This window comes from Pyxicephalus adspersus, chromosome 2 (assembly GCF_032062135.1).
Source record: "Pyxicephalus adspersus chromosome 2, UCB_Pads_2.0, whole genome shotgun sequence".
NCBI lineage: Eukaryota > Metazoa > Chordata > Amphibia > Anura > Pyxicephalidae > Pyxicephalus > Pyxicephalus adspersus.
Window position 1 is genome coordinate 5,479,724 of NC_092859.1, and position 17,903 is coordinate 5,497,626.

The 17,903-nt window shown below is 43.0% G+C and overlaps 1 protein-coding gene across 1 annotated transcript in view; it reads left to right on the forward strand.

The window, feature by feature from the left end:
* The first annotated feature begins 5,140 nt into the window (after window positions 1-5,140).
* Window positions 5,141-17,903, forward strand: part of PLD2 (phospholipase D2) — a 43,070-nt gene continuing 30,307 nt past the window's right edge. Inside the window, exon 1 of the mRNA XM_072398847.1 lies at window positions 5,141-5,272. The gene's annotated coding sequence lies outside the window, so the exon portion shown is untranslated. The remainder of the gene's footprint in view (window positions 5,273-17,903) is intronic.

Consider the following 17,903-nt stretch of genomic DNA (forward strand, 5'->3'; position numbering starts at 1 on the left):
CCTGCCCACTCTCCCATCGCAGACTCAGACCTGCGATGGTAGAGTGGACTGGTTCTGGGATCATGACGTAACTATGGGGGAATTTTATTCCCCCTTGAGTGACACCCGGCTCACATGTGCGGCCCGAAACTGGTAATTTAGTGGTCCATGGGTCCGAAAAGGTTGGCAACCACTCATTTAAAACCTTTTTTTCTCATTGATCTACACTCAGTACCCTATAATGCAACGTGAAAAAGTTTTAGACAAATTTGTAATTTTTTCATAAAAAGAAATAATAATTAAAATATCACTTTTACTTTGAGTATTGAGATCTTTTGCAACAACACTTTAAAATTTAGCTTAGGTGCATCCATTTTCTCATGATAATTCTGCACCATGATTGGAGTCCACCTGAATTGATTGGCCATGATATGGGAAGACGTCACCTCTCTATAGAAGGCCCCATAGCTGACAGAGCAAAAACCAAGCCATGAGGTCTTTTAGTCAGAAGCTGTGATGGCAGAGGCACAAGCAAGTTTCTCGTCCTTGGAGTTACGAGCCATCATGAAGTTTTTGTTTCTCCAGGGAAAGTCAGCAGGGGACATTCACACTGAGATGTCACAAACACTGGGGGAGAAGTGTCCTTCCTACAGCACTGTCATAACCTGGATATCTCGTTTCAAGACCGGGCATTTCACTGCTAAAGATGAGCCCCGCAGTACGCGCCCCCCAACCTCAACTGACCCGGCAACCTGCGATGCTGTCCACCGGCGAAAAAAAGATAGCCCAGATACTTGACATCTCACTGGAGCGTGTTGGGTTTATCACCACTATCCTAGACATGCGCAAGCTTTCAGCGAAGTGGGTGCTGAAATGTTTGAACAGTGATCAGAAGAAGGAACGAGTTGAAGCATCCAAAGCCGTTTTGGCCAATTTTGAAGCTGCACAGGACTTTTTGGCTAGGTTAGTGACTGAGGATGAAACCACATCTATGATCCTGAAACCAAGGAACAGTCAAAGGAATGGCCCCTGCAGCCGAAGAAGTTCCGAACCCAGAAATTGGCCAAAAAAGTCATGGTGTCCGTTTTCTGGGACAAAGACGGTATTCTGTTGGTAGACTACCTACCTCAGGGCTCTAGTATCACCGGACAGTATTATGCTAACCTTCTGGACCAGCTGAAGGAGACAATTAAGACGAAACGCCGTGGAAAGTTGACCAAAGGGATCCTTTTTTTACAGGACAATGCACACACGGCCAACGTTGTGGCTGCCAAATTGAACACCCTGAGTTTCCAATTGGTCCACCATCCCCCCTACTCCCCCCTGCTCCCCCCTATTCACCTGACCTGACCCCTTTGGACTAATATCTGTTCTCGAATTTGAAGAAACACCTGAAGGGGCAACGTTTTGAGGACATTTCTGACGTTGTGATGCTGAGAGCTGGTTTGCAGCCCAACCAAAGGACCTTTATTTGAACGGTATAGAAAAGCTGCAACTACGCTGTACCAAGTGCATCAGTCTCAGGGGGAATATGTTGAATAAATGTGTTATTTCCTAACTCTGGCTCTCTTCTTTCTGGGCAAAGCCAGGAACTTCTCAGTACCCCTTTGTAACATAAAAAAAAATATATATAATGATATAACTACTCACATGATTAGTATGTTCTGGGTGGGGTGGTGTGCAGAGACTGGCACAATGTGAGTGGAGCTGCAGAGGGCAGTGTGGCTCTACAGCCCTCCATTTTTATGGCTCCTGGTCTGCATATGAAACTGCGATCTCTTTACTTTCCTCTTCAATCTGCACTGTGAAGGCCTGTTTAAGATTTGCTGTAATTATGGGGTTCTGCATTGTACTCATCTGGTTTTGCAATATATATATATATATATATATATATATATATATATATATATATACACATAGTTACCTGGCTCCACAATGTACATTGTTCCTACCTGGTTCCATAAGATACATGATACATCCTATTTACTCCTCACTCTACACTGTACTTACCTGGCTTCACCATGTGCTTTTCGGCCTACCTTGTGATAGCTATAAAGACAATACTCACCTGGCTCCACAATGTAAAGTGTACTTACCTGGATCCACAATGTACCCTGTTCTTACTTAGATCCATAGCATAAATCATACTTTACACTGTACATACCTGGCTCCACAATGTACACTGTACTTCCCTGGCTGTACTTACCTGGTTCCACCATGTATACTTTCCTGGCTTCACCATTTACACTGTATTTGCCTGGCTCCACCATGTACTCTACGCTTACCTGGCTCCATCATATACAATATACATACCTGGCTTTCTTTACCTGAATCAACTATGTACACTGTACTTACCTGGGTCCACATTGTACACTGTTCCTACCTGGTTTCATACCATACATCCAACTTACTCCTCAATCTACACTGTACTTAAGTGTCTCCACAATGCACACCGTACTTCCCTGGCTGTACTTACCTGGTTCCACCATGTACACTGTTCTTAACTGGCTTTACCACATACACTGTACTTAGCTTGCCCCACAATATACCCGGTTCTTACCTTGTTCCATAAGATGCATCATACTTACTCCTCACGCTACACTGAACTTACCTGGCTCCACCAAATACACTGTGCTTATCTGGCATAATTTCCCTAGTACTTACCTAGCTTCTACCTCCGTCATGCACTCCCTGTGCACATAGCTCTGTTGTCTTGTGGATGACACTGTGTAAGCACATATTGTTTATTTATGTATTACTGGTACAGTTTGATGTAAGTCACACGCCACATCTGAGTCACTGCTGGGCAGGAACCGTATACAATCACTTCACTGTCATTACAGCTTCAATTACCTGTTATCAGTGTCAGATTACTGCTTTATAGATCGTTATCAGACGTTATATAGACCTCCATAGGTGTGAACATAATTGGTGTAAACTCAGTATTATTATACTACGTGGTGATCATTATCAGTGTATACTCGGTATTATTATATGGGTCGGTGTGATCATTACCGGTGTATACTCGATATTATAATACGGCGCAGTGTAATCATTATCAGTGTATTCTCAATATTATTGTACGGTGTGATCATTATCAGTGTGTACTCGGTATTATTATACGGTGTGATCATTATCAATGTATACTCGGTATTAATATACAGCATGGTTTGATCATTACCGGTGTATACTCAATATTATTGTGTGGTGTGATCATTATTGGTGTAAACTCAATAATATTGTACAGTGTGATCATTATCGGTGTATACTCGGTATCATTATACGGTGTGATCATTATCAGTGTATACTCAGTATTATTATACGGTGTGATCATTATCAATGTATACTCGGTATTATTATACAGCACGGTTTGATCATTATCGGTGTATACTCGGAATTATTATACAGAGCGGTGTGATCATTATCTGTGTATACTCGGTAATATTATATGGTGTGGTGTGATCATTATCAGTGTATACTCGGTATTATTATTCAGTGTGATCGTTATCGGTGTATACGCTGTATTAGTATACAGTGAGACCATCATCAGGGTATACTCTGTATCATTATACGGTGCGGTGTGATCATTATCGGTGTTTACTTGATATTATTGTGTGGTGTGATCATTATCAGTGTATACTGGATGTTGTAGTGGGGTATAATATACAGTATATTTTATTATTTATTGATGGGCAGGAACATTACTGGAGGCATTAAACAGTAAATATGATCTCTCTCCAGCTGTAGTTTAAATATTTAACAGTATAGTTAATTATACAGAGTTTCTCATACAGCCTGTAGCTATGAGGATTTTACTAGGAAAGTCTGAGTATATCAGTCCCGGTGTTGTGGTGTCTGTATTGCGTGTGTACAGGTAACAGTGTAGTGTCATCTGTACTATGGGTCAGATTTGTGTGTGTGTGTGTATACTTGTCACGATGTAGCAGTTTCATCATTGTGTGTGTATACCAGTCATGGTGTAGCGGTGTCAGTATTGTGTGTATACCGGTCACCGGTGTAGCAATGTTTTTACTGTGTGTTTATGGTACGTGGTGTAGAAGGGTCAGTATTGTGTGTATATATATATGGGTCAAGATGTAGAAATGATTGTACTGTGTGTATACAGGACGCAGTGTAGCAGGGTTGGTATTGTGTAAGTATACAGCTCATGCTGTAGCAGGGTCAATATTAGGTGTGTATACAGGTCACAATCACAGTGTAGCAATGCCTATACTGGTCACGGTGTAGCAATATCTGTACTGTGCATGTACTAGTCATGGCATAGCAATATTTGTACTGTGTGTATATTGATCACGGTGTTGCAATATTTGTACTGTGTGTATACCGGTCACGGTGTAGCAATATTTGTACTGTGTGTATACCGGTCATGCTGTAGCAATATTTGTACTGTGCGTATACCGGTCACGGCATAACAATAATTGTACTGTGTGTACACCAGTCACTGTGTAGCAATATTTGTACTGCGCATATACTGGTTTTGGTGTAGAAATATTTGTACTGTGTGTATACCGGTCATGGTGTATCAATATCTGTACTGTGCGTATACCAGTCACGGTGTAGCAATCCGTATACTGGTCAAGGTGTAGCGATATTTGTACTGTGCGTATACTGGTCACGGTGTAGCAATATTTGTACTGTGTGTATACCGGTCACGTTGTACCAATGTTTGTATTGTGTGTATACCGGTTACGGTGTAACAAAATTTGTACTGTGCGTATACTGGTCATGGCATAGCAATATTTGTACTGTGTGTATACCGGTCACGGTGTAGCAATATCTGTACTGTGCATATAATGGTCACAGTGTAGCAATGCATATACCGGTCACGGTGTAGCAATATTTGTACTGTGCGTATACCGATCACAGTGTAGCAATGTAGCAATGCGTATACTGGTCACGGTGTAGCGATATTTGTACTGTGCGTATACCGGTCACGGTGTACCAATGTTTGTACTGTGCGTATACTGGTCACGGTGTACCAATGTTTGTACTGTGTGTATACCGGTTAAGGTGTAGCAATATTTGTACTGTGTGTATACCGGTCACGGTGTAGCAGCGCCTGTGCTTCCCAGGTTGGGGTGGAGCACTGTGACACTGTTCTCCCCCCCCTCCCATCCTGCTCTGGGCGTTGCTCTGTGTTCTGGGATGGCAGCACATGGGAGGGGTGCAGAGTGAGTGAGATCAGCATCAGCTTTGCAGTTTCAGGATGGAGGAGCACTGATATGTTTGTTGAGTTCTGGGACATCGGAGGGGACGCCAGGTGACAATCCAGGTGCGTGTGTGTACGGGGACATCCGTGTGGGACAGTCCAGTGTGTAGGCAGAGATTGTGGAGACTGGGCAGTGAGATCAGTGCAGACTCAGCGCTTGTTCCTCTATGTGATGGATTGTCGGTGCTGTGTGATGAACACTGAGAGCCTTCACAGTGTGTGTGTGTGATCTGCATAGGAATTACAGAAAATGACGCAGCGTCTGCACTGCGGGTACAACTTTTTTTAAAGCAAAACACCTGTGTGATTGGTTCTGATGGATGCAACAATCCAAGTGTCACTGACCTGTTCTAAAAGCAGCCAATCCAGGGTCACAGTGCAACATCTAGGCCAACCACTGTACGGACGATAACTGCACAGCCGGTAGACTGGCTTTGTTATATTTCAGTGCTGATGAAACCAGCAGCCTCTTTGCAGCCACTTCTTGTCTACAGGTCCTTCAGAGAACTGCACCTGGCATCTCAATGTGGGATTCCTAATGGTGACAACAGCAAACCGTGCATAAATAATCGCTGAGGTGACAACCCAGGACTGGAGCTAGTTGAAAGGGACAGAGCGTTGTCACCCTAGGAACAGGAAGTGACCCTGATGGCATGGCATCACCAGTTTTATAATAATAAAATGTTGATACAAAAAGAGATTCAATGTAACTTTTTGCATAACTCCTGCAACCCCAAGAGAAGCATGTGTGCAGTGGAATGAGGTCAGTCTAGTCTGTCACCTAGGTATGTACACATTGCCATGCAAACATACAACCAATACCCCTCCCCCAACACACACACACTCCATGTTGTCATAATGTGCAGTAATCCAGCTCTGGAAGCCGGTTTGTGGGTGCATGTTAGGTCCTGTACTGCCACACCCCCTTTATTGTTTCGTCCGCATAATGCTCATTGTATATCAGATTCACCTGTAACTCAACTGTGTGTGCTGAGGGTGAATGTTTTACCAGCAGATGTTGGATTGTTATTATGTTGCTATTTGTATCCCTATATAAACTCTACTGTCCAATCACAGGTTGGGGGTGGGAGGTGATCAGGCTCTATTGCTCTAATGTCCAATCACAGACTAGGAATAAAAGGTGATCAGGTGCTATTGTTCTACTGTCCAATAACAGGCTGGGGTGGGAAGTGACCAGGTGTTATTGCTCTGCTGTCCAATCACAAGCTAGGGATGGGAGGTGACAGGTGCTATTTCTCTACTGTCCAATTACAGGCTAGAAATAAAAGGTGATTAGGTGCTATTGTTCCACTGTCCAATTACAAGCTGGGGGGTGGAAGGTGACTTGATTCTGTTGCTTTACTGTCCAATCACAGGGTGGGGGTGAGAGGTGAGCAGGGTTTATTTATTCTCTTTCCAATCAAAGTAAGGGGGGATTTCCAGGCTCCATTGCTCTACTGTCCAATCACAGGCTGGGGGTGGGAAGTGACTTGATTCTGTTGCTCTACTGTCCAATCACAGGCTGGAGGGTGGAAGGTGACATGATTCTGTTGCTCTACTGTCCAATCACAGGCTGGGGGTGGGAAGTGACCAGGCTCCACTGTTCTAACTGCAACCTGGCTCTGCTTTGTGATAGAGCTGTTTAAATCTCAGAAGTACACATACAGAAATACCAATCTTTTGCCTTGTTAAGCAGTTTTCATTCAAGTATTTTAACTGAATTTTGTTGTTTTCCAAGACTTTAGTTTTAAAGTATAATTTGGTTGAAGCTGAATTCAAGGTAGATATAAAAAGCACAAATGAATAAAAGCAATTCGTGTAAAAGTTAATTAGTGTAATGCCCTAAATTTGTCCTGGTAACAGTCATTTGTATGCCCTGTACAGCTTTGCTAAGATTGGGAAGGGGGGGGAGCCAGCCAGTTCATGACATGACAAGGAGGGTACTGGTAAGAGGACAAAGCAGAGTGATAAAGAGACAAGCCTATCACAGTGCTTTCACTATCCAATCACAGGCTGGGGGGGCGTACCACTAACAGTCATATTCAGGCCGATAGGGGAGTTTTAACCTTTCCAGACTCCAAAAAAAGAAATTGGCATTGCCTCTATTTTAATACGTGAAAGATGAAGACCTTGTTGCAGCCCACAGTGTACACAACATTCTCCATGAATATGCAACGGGCAGATGACAAATTTGCATTGCAATGTATACTGTGAGTGTTTATCCAGCACAATAATTGCACCTGCTCGGTTTTGTGTCACCTGCTCTTGTTGTATGATGGCTGGAGGCTGGATTACAGGTGGAAGAATATGTAAATCTGCCCCACAGCCTTCCCTTTAGTCTTGCACAGTTTTACCCGCTCCTGTCCTAGACTGAAATTCCTTTCACCACATTCCACACCATCATCTAGCCCAGAGGTGTTAAACTCTGGCCCATGGGCCAAACCTGGCCTGCAAGGTCCTTTTATTTGGCCCCCAAAGGTATCCTAAATATGAATTGCAGCTTGCCCGCTGCTGCATTGATATAGTGCCGCTACTACAGTTCCCGGCATCACTACCTTCCGTTCTTGACACAGGGAATTGTAGTAGCGGTGCTCTTTCAGTTTCAACTTTGGCCCGCGACTTTGTCTAAGTTTTTAATTTTGGCCCATTGCATATTTGAGTTTGACACCCCTGACCTAGCCCCTTCCTCCAAATCTTGACTGCCCCTGGCCCATGCTGGAAGTCAGGGTAAAATCAATAATCCGCATGACCAGTAGGCCCCGAACATTGTGTATTTTCTGAGAGCACAACTGTTTATCAAACAATATAATCCCCACTTTTTGTACATAATTAAAGTCAGGACCCAAAACTTTGTGGGCCTGTGAAATGGTGAAAAAAATAGCACTACCCCAAGTGGTCAGTAGTGACCACTTCAAAATACCATTACTTCTCAGCTTAGAGTGATGTCAATATATGTTGCTCAGTTGTCCTTTACTTTACTGGTCAGGGTTGAAGTGGCCCCTGCCATTGCCAGTTAATGTAGAAGTGGCCCCTGCCATTGCAAGTTATTGTAGAAGTGGCCCCTACCATTGCATGTAGAAGTGGCCCCTGCCATTGTCAGTTAATGTAGATGCCATTGTCAGTTAATGTAGATTTCAGATGGTGTGGAAGTCGCCCCTGCCATTGGCGGATGGTGTAGAAGTAGTCCCTGCCATTCACAGATGGTGTAGAAGTCGCCCCTGCCTATGCTTGTTGGTGTAGAAGTCGCCCCTGCTATTGCCAGTCATTGTTCAAACAAAGCAACAAGACTGTGTAGTTCCCAGAATTACGTTGCACGTGGACTGATGATAATGGAGATCGAACCTAAATCCATTTATAGTATTCTCTTTCCAACAAGCTGATAGTCCTGGTTCCCAACATGGTACTCACTGTTCCTATTATCTGCCTATATTTTTCCATATTTGTTCCTTTGGTAATGTAACATATTATATTAGTGCATTATGAACTCCTGAGGAAGCATTACAAATTGACTGCTAGATGAGTCGAGTATTCCCAGCAGTCTTTGCTGTTGTATTACTCCATATTGAAAATGTGGACCACATATATATTACAGCATAATTACTGATTTTACAGTAGTACACATCTGAGACGCTTGTAATAAAAAAACTTTTGATCCTATGAGTATTTAATTTGCCCTTTTGTTGTTCCAGTGCAGAATGTGCCCCGTCATTGCTGGTTAGCGCAGTGGCGTCCCTTGATTTTGCTGGCCACCGATGTTGCTGGCCTGTGTAGAAGGGTCCCTGATGTTACTGGCCAGTGTAGAAGGGTCCCTGATGTTGCTGACTAGTGTAGAAGGGCCCCCGATGTTGCTNACCAGTGTAGAAGGGTCCCTGATGTTGCTGACCAGTGTAGAAGGGTCCCCGATGTTGTTGGCCTGGGTAGAAGTAATCTGCATGGTGTAGTAATCCCTAACATTGTTGGTCCCCTGATGTTTCCAGTTAGTGTAAAAGCGGCCCCTGTTTTTACTACATAGTGTAGAAGTTGTCTCTGATGTTGTTGCTGGCCAGTGTAGAAGTAGCCACTGATTTTGGCAGTCAGTGTAGGATTTGTCCCTGACTTTGCTGGTCAGTGTAGAAGTGGTCCCTGATGTTGTTTCGGGTCAGTGTGGAAATGGCCCCTGCCATTTTTAATCCTTGTACAACTTTCCATTGCCATTGCTAGTCATTAAAGATTTTGCTCCTAATGTTGCTGGTCAGTGTGGAAGGGGCCCCTGCCATTGCTGGTCCTTCAAGAGGTTACTATGTTTATACTGGTTAATTTAGGTTGGAGGTCAATTTTCCATTAGTCTTGGAACTCCCAGAAACCTCAGGAGGAGCTCCTGGAGTTACAAAAGACATTGTTGAGAAAGTCTGACCTGAGCCATACCACTCAACTTCCTGAGACAATAAAGAGGGACACCCCCACTGTTACACCTACTAATAATACAAAATATGATTGTATATCCCTAAAATAATTTAAATTCTTTTTTTTAACATGCTATAATGTTGCAGCTGGATGAAAGGTTCATAAACCATACATTTTTTGCAAAAAAATCTGTAAATTACACCAGAAAGAGCAAAAATGTGAAAGGGGGGGGGGGGGGGGTTTCCAAAAGAGAGACCATCTCTTTAAAACCAACTGAAACCCAACTTTTGCATCTGCTGTGGTCCTTCAGGATCATTGAGGATGAATTGCTGCACACTACATGCAGCTAGAGAGGTCTGTCAGTCTTATTAAATGTTCTTTTACTGCTTCTAATTACATTCCAATGACAATCTGCTTCTAATGACATTCTAATATTGCTTCACCCTGCATAAAAAGAGTCTTTAATGTCCTTTTTTGGTGCCATTCCACTCCTACCTGTAGGCAATGACAAGGTATCACAGGACAGGAAATAAAAAGGAAATCTTGGTAGTTCCATTATATTCCAAACAGGGTTAAGAAATAAATGTTACGTTTTTAATAGCTGTTTTAGAGACAACCGCTGCCCAGAAGGAACCAAACCCAAGACCTAATTACAAAAAAAAACAAAAAAAACAAATGTGGCCAGATAGTTTTCAGAATACGATTGGTGACGAGGTCTTTACTTTGACTTCATAGAGCCAACATACTTTTTCTTTCTGTTTTGGAATGGAAATATTTTTCCTTTACTTGCAGCCAACATCGATTCTGCACATCTGCAAGACACTGGCGCCGGTGTCGAGTCTCCGCCCTTCCTCTCCAATCAGCCACTTACGAAGCTCTCCCTATTACGCCTGGAGTTGGGCTTTAACCCTTTCCCTTTTGGAGCATTTTGATTCATTTTTTTGTTTTTACATCATAGCAATAAACCTGCAAAATATACTTTTTTGAAAGCAGACCACCACTAGTACAGAAATATGGAAGTTGGCACAATTTAGGTCGTATGATATTTGGGCAACGGTTTATCAATGTTATATATTCAGAAGGTTGGAAAGATGAGATTGTGCCAGGTGAATGGATACTAAACCTGTAGAGGCTCTAAAATGACCTTGGTCACCAATACAGTACATGGTGATGGGTCTTTACAGCTCATAGATTTAGATTTAGCTGTGATGCCAAAAGGATACCAAAAAGGTTGCTCAAGCCCTAGGTATCTGTTGGAACTCAGGGGTACTTTAACATTTTTATAACCCATTCTAATTTTTTTTTTAAAATTGTATTTTTATTGAGGAATTTTCAATAGGGTACAGAAAGGAAAAAAGGGAAATAACACAAGGGGGAGGTATCACCATAGGAATGCAACAGAACATGGTTTAGTTTCAAAAATAACAACAATAAATTCTTGAAAATTCATAACATGGTACATAACATTGTTCAGTAGGATAGAGACAAAGCGGGGGGGGGGGGGGGGTCCAAAGGGCAAACCAGCATAATAGTGGTCCCAAGCCTCCCAAACCATCTTAAATTTGACCATTGTGTCCCTGAGGAGTGCCGTGAGGTACTCCATAAGGCGGATCTCTTGGATCCGCGCACATAGATTCTCCATGGAGGGAGGCAACACTGTCTTCCATGCGGAGGGGATCAGCGTACGTGCTACTACCAGTATGTGGGAGACCAGTTTGCGAGAGACTCTCGGGAGAGTTAGGCATGGTTGACCCAGGAGATGGGTGAGGAGGTCTAGCGTTATAGGCTGTTGAATCAGCTCCGATATTAAATCATTAACTCGTGACCAATATGGTTGAATAACGGGACAGAACCAAAACCCACTCAAATTTTTGACAATGGTGGGGGGATTGGTGTTTGTATGGATTGTAAAAGTTATCAGAAAGCTCTACAACCACCTAGATGTTTTTTACCCAAAAAGACCAGAGACATGAGCTTGTTTTAACTTTGCGTGGGTCATGTCATTGGCAGTCAAATAGGAGTATATTTAAACTTTGTTTTCCTCGAAAATACAATATTGCAGGTTTTAGGTGGGATCAAAATGAAAAATTGATGGGAAATCCAATCATTTTACAATTGTAACCACTTTAAAAGGTCCCTCACTTTTTGTTGTCTTCAAGGTGGGAAGGTAAGAGAAATTTGACACAAAGAAAAATATGGGGGATCCTCATGTTATCCAAAAATTTTTGAATACATTTTCATGTATTTGAACTTTTCCCAACTCTGTCCAAAGCTTGGAAAGGTTTCTTTAACACTGCAGTAATAAAAATGAACTCTATATTGTAATTGCAATTTTCTTCAGCCCTGTGAATTTCACACGAGAAAGTGATCTCCATGTATAGGGTTGTGATGAACTCTGATTTGTTTCCAAAAACATTCTGCATCTGTTTAATTAAATTCAATGATTTCAATTCAATAAATCCAGTTTGCTGGCACCTTTACATCGTAATTAAGGATGAAATATGTCTGGGCCCGACACGAAGAGTCGGATTACTTGGGGGACATCCTACAACAACACTGTGTCTTCCTGTAGAGCTCCGGGTCGGCTTTCTGCGGGCGGCCCTGGCAGAGAACCAAGGTAGTTGTTCAGCAAGGATGTCCCAGATTGATATAACTAGAACAAGATGTGAGGAAATTGGGAGGGGTGTTTATTTAAAGTGAAGTCAAGCCTTTAAAGCTCAACTTAAGACAAATTTCACCACCACCTAACCCTACTTTCTACCCATCCTGCAAAGTTTTTTGTTTTTACATAATGGGATGTGTTTTACAGGCCATCCAGGAGCAGAGATGACCCCGGGCTCTATAGAAAGACACAGCCTTGTTGTAGGGTGTCCTCTGAAGAATCCATCTTCTCATGTCCTTCTCAGACATAGTTTATCCCCAATTCCAATGTAAAGGCTGCCAACAAAACGGCTTTTTATTTCATCGCCTGGACCAGTTGTGCAGAACTGCTTATCCAGTTCTGAAGATGCACCCACACCTGCCAGTCCCCGATAGTCCCATTACATGATGTTATTGGTGTAGATGCATCTTCTGGATTCTCACCAATAGTTAACTAATGGAAAGTGTCCACTTCACATAGACCATGGGGTACAGAAGGGCCCCTCTTCAAGAAAAAAGGAAGACTTGGGATTGGAGTATCATGTGACCATTCATTTAGGTGAGTTTAAAGGGTTTTATACATTTTTTAGTAATGCCAGGCCTCATTTTAGATAGTTCCAACTGAAAAAAAAACACCCTTACCTTTGTTTCTACTGAAAACGACAATCTGTAGAGAATAAAACACATTCTACAAAGAAATAACCAATTAATTTTGTCATTGGAAGGAATTGGGTCAATGCAATGTGATCACAATCATATAGGACCAGATTCCATTGGCTGAAAGACTGAGATGTACATGGTCGGTGTAAGCACACTGTTAATTTATCTTTATTGATGTTGGCAGATTTGTGCAGGCGAGTTGTGTGGGTGTCATTCGTGGTCGTGGGCCAAGTAGAAGTGTTGGCTTTTCAACTCCTAAAATATGACTCAGCCACTTGGAACTTCTTGAAGGTGGTTAATTCCCTAGTAAACATGTATCATATCAGATTACTCGGCATCTTGTTCTTCTACTTATTGCTTAATTGCAGAATTTCTTTACGTAAAATTTTACTAATACAGGTAGTGAAAGGGGTGGCAGAAAGGGGGTATTTTGGAGTAACTTCAGCATTTTACATATTTTTATCAAGAAGTAAAAAGGGATTCACTGACCTCTGTAACTGCAGGCACTGTGGAGCAATTCATCCTCTGTGATCACACTACAGAATCTGAAGTTTGGCTCATCCTACATCACCTACTGTTCATATTATAAGGTTGTTTGGTTGCAAACCCTTTTCTGCTGCAGATTTGCTTGATCTACAAGCAACCATGTGTGTTCCAGATATCTTTTCTGGCCTGTGACTTTCCTGCCTGCTGCCGCTCCAGTTACTACATCTTGCTCGTACCTGACTACATTAGCTCCATGCCCTTTTTGACTCTACTTCCTGGACATGTCTGCTTCCATTGGATTTTGACACTAATATATTACAATGAACTTTAAGGATGAAGTGCGCCAAATTACCTACAGATACAGAGGTCAGTTTATACATCAGCATTGTATTGTCCATAAGCTGGGCACAAGTGCACTTCAAAGTAAACCAACCAACCTATGACTCAGAAGAGTATTTTAAAATTCACGTTTAAAGGATATCTATACCTATGTTTTTAGTGTTGGACATAATTGGGAAAGGTCAAAACCTCTGTCAAGTTTTACTTCTATTTGGGGCTCCAATAGAGAGATATCTCCTCACTTCCTGTCTTGGCTTGACAACCCTTTTACGAAGCAGGAAGTGAGGGAGAATCTGCAACAGCGTAAGAAGGGTTGTTTCATTTTTATCAGCCAGTAAGTAAATCTCTCTGACTAATAAAACTTGACAGAGGTAATAATCTGTTACCACTCTATCCAAAATAAAAAAAAAATGTTTGGGGTATGGATGCACTTTAATAAGGGTTGAATTCTTAAACGGCTAAAATACACATATGGGAGTTGTTTTAACTGATGCAATATTTGTCCCAGATTTATACCTGCACAGGTTGGTGACCTGACTTTTCTGAACTGCAATTAAGCTGTGCACCTTGGTCACTGCGCTGCCCCCACCCTGAAACTAGACAGTAATGGAACTCATGAGCTCATACCTCTGCACTTCCTGTCCTGTAGCTTCCCCCTCTCCTTCCTGGGTTCAGAAATTTATTATATCAGGGCCAATCCAGGTGCTTGCATAAAAAAAAAAATATATTATTGTATACCTACCTGCACTGATTTGTTTTTAATTTAATAAAAAAAAAAAATGCCCTCTCTAGCATATCTTTCTTACCTGCTGATCCTGCCAGTGAATCCGTTAGTTTTGCACTTCCTTTAAAATGATGACAACACCTTTTAGTCTGTGGTGAAATCGCACATTAGTGTTGTCACCATGTGTCACTATGTGGACAGGGTAGTCTTTGTTGGATGTTGGAGAAGTTTAGAATAGACTTTAAATGAGGAACAAGCAGATCAAAGTCCAATGTCAGCTAATGCTTTGTAAGCAGATACAGCAGGATTTATTTTCTTTTTTTTTTTTTGGAAAAACAGTGAAACCAAATGAATGCATGATGGGTGTTGTAACCACTGATGGGGGTTATGGGGTTTGTTACAACTTCCATAACTGTTGCTGGTCCAGATGCTAACCCTGGATCATACATGTAAGCCCGGGGTAGGCTCTGGGTCATTTGTGATTTTTCAGGGGCAGAATCTGGGTTGTCTGTAATTTCTCAGGGGCAGGCTTGGGGTCGTATGTGATTTCTCAGGGGCAGGCTTGGGGTCGTATGTGATTTCTCAGGGGCAGGCTTGGGGTCGTATGTGATTTCCCAGGGGCAGGCATGGGGTCGTATGTGATTGTTCAGGGGCAGGCTTGGGATCGTATGTGATTGCTTAGGGGCAGGCTCTGTGTCACATGTGATTGCTCAGGGGCAGGCTCTGGGTTGTGTGTGATTGCTCAGGGGCAGGCTGCATGTCGCATGTGATTGCTCAGGGGCAGGATTTGAGTCATATATGATTGCTCATGGGAAGGCTTTGGGTCGTATGTGATTGCTCAGGAGCAGGCTGTGGGTCGTATGTGATATCTTACGGGCAGGCTGTGGGGCATATGTGATTTCTCAGGGGCAGGCTTGGGGTCATCTGTGGTTGTTCAGGGGCAAGTGGGTCGCCTGTGGTTGCTCGGGGGCAGGCAGTGGGTCGCCTGTGGTTGCTCAGGGGCAGGCAGTGGGTCACCTGTGGTTGCTCAGGGACTGGCAGTGGGTCGCCTGTGATTGCTCAGGGGCAGGCAGTGGGTCGCCTGTGGTTGCTCAGGGCCAGGCAGTGGGTCGCCTGTGGTTGCTCAGGGGCAGGCAGTGGGTCGCCCGTGGTTGCTCAGGGGCAGGCAGTGGGTCGTCCGTGGTTGCTCAGGGGCAGGCTGTGGGTCACCCGTGGTTGCTCAGGGGCAGGCTGTGGGTCGCCCGTGGTTGCTCAGGGGCAGGCTGTGGGTCGCCCGTGGTTGCTCAGGGACAGGCTCTGGGTCGCCTGTGATTGCCCAAGTGGACCTAGTATCAGATTTTCATGGCAAGAGAATGGTGCCTGTACAGTTCTCTGTATATACAAACATCTGAGATAGATCAGTCATTGTTGCTGCCTCACACCTTATGGCTTACAACAAAAATACAATGTTGCAGTCTGATGAGTAGGAAGAGAGGAGACTGATGAAATGCCTATTCCTGCCTGCAGCAGACTGATATCATCTCAGTCTAGCCAATGTGACTGGACTGGAGCCCAGGGACATCTTGGCAAAACATTTTCGAAAAATGATACAGCTACTGTCTATTGTGATTTCAGTAGTTTGTTCTTGAAGACAGGTCCACTTTAGGCTTCTGATTGGATCCTAGCGCCCCACCCTGTTCCATGAAGCGGATAAATATAAAGCAGTTATCAGTTGTTTATACATTTGTGCAGTTATTCAATGGCCCGCAGCGCCTTCACTTTTTCCAGTCTTCACTTTATGAATCATTTTTCCTCTGTGGCATAGTTGGCGAGCCTGGCACTCCCTGTGGTTTTAGTACAAAGCACTGACGGTAATTCTAGAAGTCTGCAGATCTTCAGATGAACCCCTGCCACGCAATCAGGATGTTCGCTTTGTTAAGGGGCCTGTCAGTACCTAGCACGTGTTTTCCAAGGGCTTATCAACAGTGATCAGATTTTCCTGAAATGGACTTTTCTGTATAAATCATAAGTGGACAAATCGGACTAATTTTTGCATGTTAATTGCAAAGAACCTGTGGCATTGTCAATTGTTGAGGGCAGATGATATTAAAGGGACTTGTAGGAACATGTCCCAAGAGAAAGAATAATTGGAAAAACAAGGTTTTTAAGCCCCACACACAATTTTTTTAGTTATTTTCAAAACCCTAGCATAGAATCATCTCCTATTTTGGTGACATGAAACATAAAATTTCTTTTTATTGCTTAGATTCACTTTCTGTGTGTATCCGGACCACACAAAAAAAGTACCGCTTACAATGGCCAAAGATAACAAGTTGATATAGTAGGAGCAGACTGGAACCCAGGCATCTTTAGTATCTTAATATTGTTTTGTTCCTGTTGCAGATTTTTTCCCAATTGTTACCCAGTGTTGTCACCCTGAGTACCAAGGGAGTAAAGTCCTCATGAGGGGTGCTCAGACCTGGGGATCCGCTGCTAGGACTAATCACTGCCACAAGAGGGCAGAGTTGCAGGTGGTGTTGCTGGCTGCAATGGAGGAAGAAGCAGCAAGAGAGCTTTGGGGGCAGAAACATTGTTACTTTGCCCTGAATGGGCTGGGTGATAGTGTCTGTTTTTAATATGTAAGTACAATTCTTCCAGCAATGGTGGACATTGCCAACAGTGGGCTCCTTTACAGAACTAACTTGGGGGCTCCCTTGCTGAACTGTTCGCTTACGAGGGTCCAGAGTTTTCATGCAGTGGCACACTTTGCACAACCCTATATCTGCCCATGCCTTCCAAGTATTTATTACCCCACACAGAGCTCATATTATCCCAAGGCAATGCCTTTATTTGATTTTTCTTTCAGAAGCACAACACCATTTTTATCCAGACATCATCCAGCTTCACCATCGCCTTCCTGGCCTCCAATACCATTCATGTATGTTCTTCTGCGTTTGCAAATGCCCGATGCAGATCAGTCCACTTCCCCTCTCCTTGTGATTTGCTACAAAGTTACAATGTTGAGGTCTGGGGAAGTGGGGAGACTGAGGAAGTGATTCTATCTGCCTGCAGCAAACTAATGACATCATCCCAGCCTGAGCAAAGTGAACAAAGGTGGCTTTTTAACAATAAAAGGTGGAGCTTTTCTGAAACAGATACCATTGATCAATACAGATGACAATCATGGGTGTACTTATGGAGATCGGTAAAGTTACTGGAAAGCGCATGTTGAAAATAAATAGGTCTGCCTGGAAAGCCCCAGGACTAAAATATTTCTTTGTGTCACATGGAAAGAACCATGTGTGATACAAGAGCCTTTTATTTTGCTTCGAGGATGTCAATTAAATTCAAGATTAGCAGTTCCTTAAAATGACCAGCGGCACACAGCACAGACACGTCCTCCTTCTTGGCGTTTTTGTGTTATTGTATGTGAGTGTGTGTGTGTGAACACATATTCTTATTTATATTTATATATTTATATAT